The 6,889-nt window shown below is 47.8% G+C and overlaps 1 protein-coding gene across 2 annotated transcripts in view; it reads right to left on the reverse strand.

Moving 5' to 3' along the window:
- SH3RF1 (SH3 domain containing ring finger 1) overlaps window positions 1-1,166 on the reverse strand; it is a 90,478-nt gene extending 89,312 nt beyond the window's left edge. Inside the window, exons 1-2 of one of the 2 annotated variants that reach the window (XM_074586960.1) lie at window positions 1,015-1,136; window positions 121-346 (exon numbers count right to left, since the gene is read on the reverse strand). The gene's annotated coding sequence lies outside the window, so the exon portion shown is untranslated. Of the gene's footprint in view, window positions 1-120; window positions 347-1,014 lie in introns of both variants that reach the window. The other variant, XM_074586959.1, reaches the window with a different exon arrangement.
- Window positions 1,167-6,889: the final 5,723 nt, after the last annotated feature.

The raw sequence follows: 6,889 nt of genomic DNA on the forward strand, positions 1-6,889 counted from the left end.
ACATTTATGCCAAGAGTAAGCCGATAACAGGCTACATTTCTACCACTTCTGTGAAAAGAGCCGCACGTTAAGCACATCAGTCTTGCAAACAGCCTCTGGCTCACCAGATTTTAAGCTTACCGGAGGCACTGACAGGCGGGTTCGTTAACAGTGCCGCCTTTAAGAAGCCCTTCAAAAACTATCGCGAAGTGATTTACAGCAGGAAGTGCCACTGCCACAGCGTTAGGACAACAGCAGCGCTGCGTACGCAGCCACAGAGGGGACGAGTCTTCGGCCAGCTTAAGGGTACGCAGTGAGGGGCTGGGTAAAGGCAGAGGAAAAAAAAATCCCACCACCAAGAAGACCCCTAAAAAAAAAATATAATCTCATTCTGCGGGAAGTCACACCAAGGAAGAAAACCGCTTGTTGAGCTCGGCGGTCCCGGTCGCTACGCGCCCGCGTACTTGGCGGGGCGAGGCGGCCCCAGCCCCGGGCCGCTGCTCCGGCGTTCCCCGCGGCGGTGGCCCGGCCAGCCCCGCAGCCCCGTCCGGCCCCTCCGGGGCTGTCAAGCCCGGGCTCTGGGCAAAGTTGAGCACCTCCACCCACGCCCCGCCGCCGGCCTGCGGAAGCGGCTGGCTAGGCTCCCCGGGCGCGTGTCCCCGCACCTACCTGCCATCGGGCTCCGCGTCCATACCGGCTCCTTTATTTATTTACATTCCCCCCCACACCCCCTCTTTTCAAAGCGATTCGCAGGCAGTCAGACCCCGCGCCAGGCGGTACGCACCCCTCCGCGGGCCCCCGGGGTGTGGGGCGAGCGGGGCCGGCTCCCCCGGGAGGTGCATCCCGCGGCGGGGCGGGGGGAAGGAGGCAGGCCCGGGGCAGAGGGCTGTCACCCCGCCCCGCGGCGGTGAGGGGAAGGGGGGGGGGTCGGGCCTGCGGCCCCGCCGCCGCGCCGAGCCGCCCCTCAGGGGGCGCGGGAGGGTCCCTGGGGAGGCCGCCCACCACCCCCCTCCCCGTCCCTCAGCCGGCTCTCACCGTCGTGTGGCGCCGCAGCGGGCCGGGTGGGGGGGGGGGGGGGGCTGCGCCGGCCCCGCTTTGTTCCCGTGAGGAGGAGCCGCCGCCGCTGGCCCCACCGGTGCTGCCTCTCCCGCCGCGGCAGCCGAGGCTCCCGTCCCCTTCCCCGCCCCGCCGCGCAGGGCTGACGCGAGGGGCGGCACCGCCCCGCCCGGCACCGCCCCGCCGAGGGGGCCGCGGGGAGGGCGGCCACCGGCCCGACCCGGGCCGCCTCCCCTCAGAGGCAGCACCTCCCCTCACGGGAGAAGGCGGGACGGGGCGCTGGGCCGTGGCGGCCGTCCCTTCCTCCCTACCGCCCCCTCGCCAGGTGCCGCGGGGTGAGGGTTGGCGGGGGATCCGCCGCCGCGCCGGCGGGGGGAGGCGCTTCCCGCCCAGTTCGTGAAGGGGGAGGCCCGGCCGGGCACCGGGGGCTGCCGCCAAGAGCCTGGGGGTGGAAAACGGGCGGGTGGTCGGGGGCCTCCCCCCGATCTCTGTGGTAAATCAGGCCCGGAGTGCTGCCAGGCCCTACGGAAGGAAGAAGCCGGTTTGTGTGGGGCGAGGTGGGGGCCTCTTCCAGCCAGGGGCACCCGGGCCCGGCCCCCGGCTGTGCGCCTCCTGCTCCCGGCGCGAAGGGCGCAGGGTGTCGGTGGGGCAGCGGTGAGGCCTGGGTCCGGGGGGGTGGGGGGGAGTCGCGGCGTTTCCCGCCTCTGTGCGGTGGTGAGGGGCGGGCAGGGCAGGGAGGCAGGTGGGTGCCTTGTCCCGTGGAGTGCTGCCCTCCGGAGCAGCGGTGCTCTCTCGGGGCCTCGCAGACCGCTCTGCCATAAAGTCGAATGCGGCTTAATGCATTAATCTCGGGTGTGCGTGCCTCTCGCGGGGTGACAGAAAGTTATTTGTTAGTGTTGCTCAAGTAAATAGTCAAGCGAGGTCAGAAACTGCCCGAAATAGGTGTCTTTCTTGACACACGCACACACCCCGCCTTATGTTAGGGAGATGAAGTGCTTGCTTTGGAGGCTGTTTTTGTGAAATACTTCTCTGCAAGACTGTTGGAATGAAGGAGGAAGTAAACCCTAAAGTACATATAAATTATCATAAAAGAAAACAGCTAAAAGGAATTTAAAAAAAAATACACTTTTGGAATTGGATGAAGCACCTTGTCTATGGATGGTGAGAAAAATCTAGAGAAATGTGTAAGTTTTGATACAAGTTCCAGTTAAAGACCTCAAAAAGGGAGCAATCTGAAAGCTTTCTTCTTGTGTCTAGTTTTGAGCTATTCAAGTTTGTTGTCATTCTTACTGAATTGTGCGTGCATATAAAAAGGGGGTTTTTTTTATTGTGTAGGGTTGTGTAACTTGATAGCGTGATCAGCTGTTCTGTCTTGCTTTCTGGATTTGTTAGCTTGGTTGTTTCCTACAGTAATGATATTCTGTGATCATTAGGATTTCCAAATATGTGCTCACACTGAATACGTCTCTGATTTTTTTTTTTTAAATTTATTTATTGGCAGTAGTAGAAATATTGAAAGTGCTAAATATCCATAGTTCATTAAGAAATAAGGTTTCCTCCCCCATGAATTCTGGAGTTTAGGAAAACTGATACAGATGGGGTTCTGGTCTGTGTCTGTGCTTTCCAGGGAGTATCGTAACATAAATAGAAGAGAAGGGTATAAACATCTGATACGTAAGAATATTCCCATGTCTCATGGTATTTCTCTATCTTGCAGTGTGAGCGCTGCCACTGCAGAAAGAAGGATAATCAGTATGTTTAAAATAGGGACTTGCTGAACATAAACATCTTGAACATCATACAGTTGGATTTCATTTTTGGCCATAGCTTTTCCAAAAGATCTCATCAAGGTTGCATGTAATAATTTGCCAGCCTTTCCAGCATAGTTTTGTAAGCAACACAGTTATTGTTGTCTAAACTTAGTTTGCTGCCTAAGGAATGTAAAATCTTTTAAAATGGTAGAGGAATTTAACAATACAGGTGGTGCACTAGGGAAGTGAGATGAAAGTTCAGGGAAGCAGGATAAAAAGATTAGCCCTTTATCAGGGCTGGTCTTTGATAATGTTTTATGTAAAGTCTGTAAAATACTAAAAATATTTTGGGATACTAGCCAAAGCAGTAAACATTCTGAAGAGTAGAGATAAATATGTTACTTCCCGAGCAGCAGCAGTAGTTAATTTTCAAACAAATATAATCTATGTAAAAAGCTGTGGGTGTGCGTGCTGATGTACGCCGCTGCCCTCTTATGGATGAAGTGTTTGAGTTGGAGTGGCTGGAATAGGCTGACGCCAGGACTGAAAGGAACAGAATTGCTGTTACGTTGAAGCATTTATTCATTGTCACTTCCAGCCGCGAGCAGGGAACTGTGCGTTGCACACTATTACACGAGGAGGCCTCGCTTTATGAAACCATTCCGTTCTTCTGTACAGTTCGTTAGTTCCTTGCACGACTTACTAAGTAATTGATGCAAAGGAGAGATTGCACACAGCAGAGAACCACTGAAAACACAGATTTGAGCAAAGAGGCCCTTCAGTTACTTAAATCCCTGGATCTCTACAGTTATAAAGTCTATAAAGTTCATATTTGTGAAAACATTTTACACATTTCTGGTGTAAGAAATTGTACTTCTGAAGGTGGTTTTCAGGCACAAACTTTTTTTTTTCCTGCAACGTATGCTGTTTGTCTTCATCTGGAAGCTGTTGGGTAAAGGAAGAAGCAAAGGATGATACGTGGAACACCAAAAGACAAAATAACAGTAGCAGCACTGATAACGCCTGGTTGCTTTCAAGTGTCCAGCATCCTTAGTGCAATAAACCCAATATGTCCTCTGGGGTCCTCCTTCCCTTTTGCCGATACCTTCTTTTTCTCCTGTGGGCCAACCAACCTACAGGCCTCCCCCCCATGTCTTCAGCCCTCTCTGCCAAAGCAATCATAATCACTGGAATATTTCCTGTTTCTGTCACGCTTCCTAGTATCCTTAGTTTTTCCTCTGTCTTTAAAATGCGAGGCAGCGTATACTGTGCCTGGCTTTGAGCAACACTGCCTAACTGGTAAGTTGGCAGCCTGACAAGAAGAGATAACTTGACCTTTGCTGCACCCGTTTCTGTAGGGGGGCCATTAAATTTTAGCTCTTTTCTAGATACGACCACTGTTTTCTGTAAAATCTATAGAATCTTAATATCTTTACAAATATTCTGTCAGGTTTTGCCAATGAATTATAAATAATTGGGAAGGCGGCTGACAGATGCACCCTATAATCATTTACATCTAGTTCCTTAGGAAATTTAACTGAGAATTAGTATCAGACACTTCAGAATAGGATTCCACTTTTTGGCATGCAAGTCTTTTGAAACATACAGACATTCATAAACTAATGCACAAAAGAGCAAAAGCATTAAATGCAGTAAAATATGCTAATATGCTGAAAAACAAAACCAGGTCCAATTTCCATTCTAATACTACAAAATGTCGCTGAAGATTGTGACCCTGATGGCAGGATAACCCACGTGCCTGAAAAAGTCATGTTAGCAGTACGTATACTTAGATTCATAAACCAAAACTGAATAACTGAGTGCCGAGTAGAGAAACCCTGGCCCATAAGAATAAACATATGAATGCGTATTTATCCTTAAAATCTTGAGATGACTACAAACGACTTAAAGGTAATAAGGATTGTGGAACAAGAGGTCTTATGTCCTATCAGAAAGAAAATGTAACAGAAGATAGCGTCTTGTGGCAGTTGTAGTGTGATTTTTATTTTTTTAATAAGCTCAGGGATGAACTTTAACATTAAGATTATTTCTACTGAGGATAATAAGCATGTTTTTGTTTCAAGATACATTCTTTGTACTAAACTATTTTTATAGCTATTTTTTTTTTTGTCGGAAAAGATGATGTTTCCCCATTTGTAATGTCCACATTAGCCTGTCTTTCCCATGCAATATAGATCTTGAGCACAGACCAAAAAGGTTAATCTTATTTCCTTGTAAAATGACCCCTGGAGATGCAGTGGCAATTTCCTTTTAAAGGCCACGCAAAACTCCCACTGACGTCAATTTAGTAAGAGTTTACCACTGATGGCCATGCTGATATTCCTGGCTTTGTATTGGCAAGTACAGCATGGAGTGAAGTGGGGCCAGCTTTCTTCAGTCTCCGGTGGAAATGAGCAAGGATGTTCTTCGATGACTTTGTTCCCTTTTCATTAAAGAGTTGGGGATTTTTTTTTGTGGTTTTGGTTTCTGGGGGCTTGTGGGGCCTTGTAGTTTGGTTTGGGGTTGGGTTTTGGTTTTTTTGTTGGCTGTGTTTTTTTTTTTTTACAACAAGATGTCTATGCTGCAGTTAGTGCTAGCTTTAAATTGCCCAGCTCGGTTACTGTTCACGGAATGCTAGCCACATGGAGCTCAGCATGGTTGGTATTGATCCAGTCAGTTTGCTGGCAAACCGAGTTTTGTGCTGCCCCTGCTGCACTTTCTGTGTTGTAAACTAGTCGTAACTATATCGACGACTGTAATACAAATATATTTCTAAGGCTTCTGCATCCTGCCAGAAGAATCTCTGCTGTTGCTCGTATTTGTGAGGAGGCAGGAGAAATGGGTTATTGTGCTTTCCATACACTTTGGCTTCTATTTTCACCTCTTTATTCTGTATTCTAGGCATCTAGCTTGGAGTATAGACAAAAGTTGCCTGGCTGTGTCTCAAACCTCACCAGACAGAGATGACATTTGACTTTTGATTACTTTTTAGTTTCCCGTTTTCTTGAGAAGAGTATCATTTGTTTGTTAATGTTGTAAACTACCTGTCTGTGACGTGAAGCTGTGATGTGAAGCTGGGATTGTACTTTTGCACAGATCGATGCTTTTGTAATAACTTAATTTGCGTCGCAATGAGGGAATACGCAACAGAAAAGGTGGCTGTGGCTTTAAAGAATAAACATGTTACAAACTCTCAGTGTTTAGATGAGCTCTTTGTTACCTTAAGACATTTCCACCAGGCTAGTCACAGGAGGACACTTACTGGGTTTATGGGTGCATATGATCCCAATAGCCTAGCTGCACTGTCCACTGCTCTACCTTGTAGAAATGCAGTAAGGAGTTGGTGTGTGTAGGTGGTCAAGAACTTGATTTAAATGATCATTACACTGATGGGAATGTAGTGCCTGCAATCTCATTAACCAGCAAGCTTAAAATTGCCCTTAGTACAAACAAGGTTAAAGAAAAAGCAAAGGAGAACGTTTATTTAAAGAAATCAAACTGGATGGTGCATCTGTGAAGACTTTAGAAGAGGTACAGAAATGTAAGAAGCTGTTCTTAATAAGTTTATTCTGAAATCAAATGATCTTTTTCCTTCCTTGCATGCAGCTGATAAACCACAGACCTCATCTGTGAGGCTGCAGAGTAGGTGCTAACGCTCCGTCACCCCTCTAGAATTAGTGTTGTGTCCACAGCGGAGATTCCTTTGAGGGCAGAACGTGACAGATTCTCTGTTCAATCCTTTTCTAGATATCTCCCAGTCCTACTTAGATCTGCTCTCCTAAAGATTCATAAGTGATTCAGGATGTAGTTTTAGAATTATTGACTGCCCTAGACTTTTTGCAATACTTAACGTGCCATTTTAATAGTTTGCTATATTGTTAGCAAATGTTAAACTATTAAAAAGCTATTAGTATTTTCCCCACTTGCAAAGGCTATGTACAATTCACAGGGTAAAGCTGTTTCATATGAACAGTAAACCAGTAATCATATAAATGTTTAAGTAGAATTATTGTGTTACTGACTCTAGCCTGACATCAGGCAGAACCGTAATCAACCACTTTGAGTGATAGTGGGTTGGAGTGACTAAACACCAATTTTATCTT

Source organism: Larus michahellis, chromosome 5 (assembly GCF_964199755.1).
Source record: "Larus michahellis chromosome 5, bLarMic1.1, whole genome shotgun sequence".
NCBI classification, from domain to species: Eukaryota; Metazoa; Chordata; class Aves; order Charadriiformes; family Laridae; genus Larus; species Larus michahellis.